The following is a 2500-nucleotide window of genomic DNA, read 5'->3' as shown; positions in this document are numbered from 1 at the left end:
CACGCACTCACTCTCTCTCACACACACACACACACACACACACACACACACACACACAGAAAGAGTGAGCTCTGGTCTTCCTCTCCTCTCTCACACGCACAGGATTAAAGCTTTGTTTATTTCCAACGGTCTGACATCTTACAGACTCAGAGTTGTTGATCCTGTCTGGAGAATCCATGAGTGAATAACTCTAATAGTATGCAAACATACGCACATATACAAATACACATACTTTCTCTCTTTCTCACACACACACACATAGACACACACACACACACACACACACACCCACAAACACACGCAGTCTCTCTCTCACAGTCTCAGACAGACACACAGACGCGGTGCTGTTTCTGCTGTTTAAGGTAAGGAGGTGGCGACAGTGCCGTTAAGAGTTATGCGGCCTCAGAGAAACAGCAGACCCTCTGTGTGTAAACAGCACTGAGAAGGACCCCGTGTGTCCACGCTCACACTCGGGTTTACAATGTTTTAAACACCAACTGGGCACACTTGGCATCTGTGTGAAAGGGAATGTGTGTGTGTGTGTGTGTGTGTGTGTGTGTGTGTGTGTGTGTGTGTGTGTGTGTGTGTGTGTGTGTGTGTGTGTGTGTGTGTGTTTGCTTGTGTGTGTGTGGTTGTGAAGAGAGAAGCTGTGGGAGGGTTTTTGTAAAAGATGCTTTTGAAATCTGGTCTTGTCAATCTTGACACTTTCACAAAAGGCCTCACTCGGTGTGTGTATGTGTGTGTGTGTGTGTGTGTGTGTGTGTGTGTGTGTGTGTGTGTGTGTGTATGTGTGTGTGTGTGTGTGAGAGAGAGAGAGAGAAACCCACAGAAGCTGCCAGTGTGTGAAGTGCCTTCAGACCTCAGACCATGGTGACAATGACCTAGACTCCACACGAACAGGGCTCTCTCAGGGTCATTAATCATGCCAGCCCGTTTCAGCAAGATTAACGAGACGCGCTGCCGAAAAGCAAACTTATATCTGACCTGATTAAATATGTGTCAAATATTGATTTATCTTTTATTCACTTCCCTAGAGTTTGACTTAGTTTGCCGGGTGAAGATGAAATGCTTACAGAAATACAAACTCTCCCAGACTTCGAACCACTTCAAACCTCCACGCTATACCCTATATGTGCATAGAACCACCAGCCTGTAAGAGCTTCCACTTCACCAACCAATTAGATCTCATCTAAGCATTAACCTTTTACCCCATTAGCCAATACCAAATCCTCCCAAAAGTTCACTTCCTTCCACATCAACCAATGACAATCCATCTATTCATTCCTACAATTATACAACAAGCTCCTACCTCAACAACTAATGGCTATCCCTCCAACACATCGCTTACCTCATTAGTTGTGTCAAATGTCCATCCTTGTGGTCCCCCCCCTGTCCCTGTAACGGCTCCACATGTAAGCTGTGGCTGCACTGCGGTGTGGTGCTTGTGCTAGCTCTCCAGGCTAACTGGGGCTAATCAGCTCTGTATGAATTAAACATGCCGCTGATTATGAGAATTACTGCAGTGGCGCTCCAGGCCACAGTCCCCTCATCAAGTGGCGCCGCGCAGAGAGAGTGAGTGAAGGACGGGTGACACGCGCCGCTTCGGGGCGTGTCATTGGTCCACTTCTCATTAGCGCGCGCGCCGGACAATCTGAGGGGGGGGGGGGGGGGGGGGGGGAATGGGGCCGGGAGACTGAGAAGTGTGAGTAAATCAACTGGACTCCCTCTATCCCTCCCTCATCCCCCTCTCTTCATCCTTTCTCTCTCTCTCTTTCTTCCTCTTTTTCTTTCTATCCTTTATCCTCTCTTTCTTTGTCTCTCTTTTCTTCCTTTGTTCATCTTAACCAGCCGAGGAAGCTGGATGGCGCATAATGCGGCTCGGTAGCAGAGGGCATATTAAAGCAAGTTGGGGAGGGAGAGATACTCAGAGAGAGAGAGAGAGAGAGAGAGAGAGAGAGAGAGAGAGAGAGAGAGAGAGAGAGAGAGAGAGAGAGAGAGAGAGAGAGAGAGAGCAGAGAGAATGAGGAGAAGACAGCTGGATGAAAAGAGGATGGATGAGCGCAGGACTTTTGTTCAAGTTTATCTGTGAGCTTGTGTCGGGGGGAAGAGGAGTTGGTGTGTGTTTTTTCCCACACGTGTGGGAATGACGCCTTATTGATTTGAGACGGTATGTTAAAGGCCAGGTTAGGGCCCCTGGGAATTGGTTGCTGGGCGAAGCTAGCACAGGACCACTCCCTAATGGAGCGGCCGAGGAAATGAGAAATCGGTCAGGTTCGGTGAGTAATGTAGAAGGTTGAATACACACACACACGCACACACACACACTTTCTCTCTCTCTCTCTCTCTCTCACTCTCTCTCTCACACACACACACACACACACACACACACACACACATACACATATACACAGGCAATCACACAGAGACAGATCATAAATACACACTCGGTTCATGGAGAAAATGGCCGAGTGAGAAAATTCATGTCAAACTCTCCCCATTC

This window comes from Sardina pilchardus, chromosome 19 (assembly GCF_963854185.1).
Source record: "Sardina pilchardus chromosome 19, fSarPil1.1, whole genome shotgun sequence".
Lineage (NCBI taxonomy): Eukaryota > Metazoa > Chordata > Actinopteri > Clupeiformes > Clupeidae > Sardina > Sardina pilchardus.
This window is presented reverse-complemented; position numbering follows the sequence as displayed.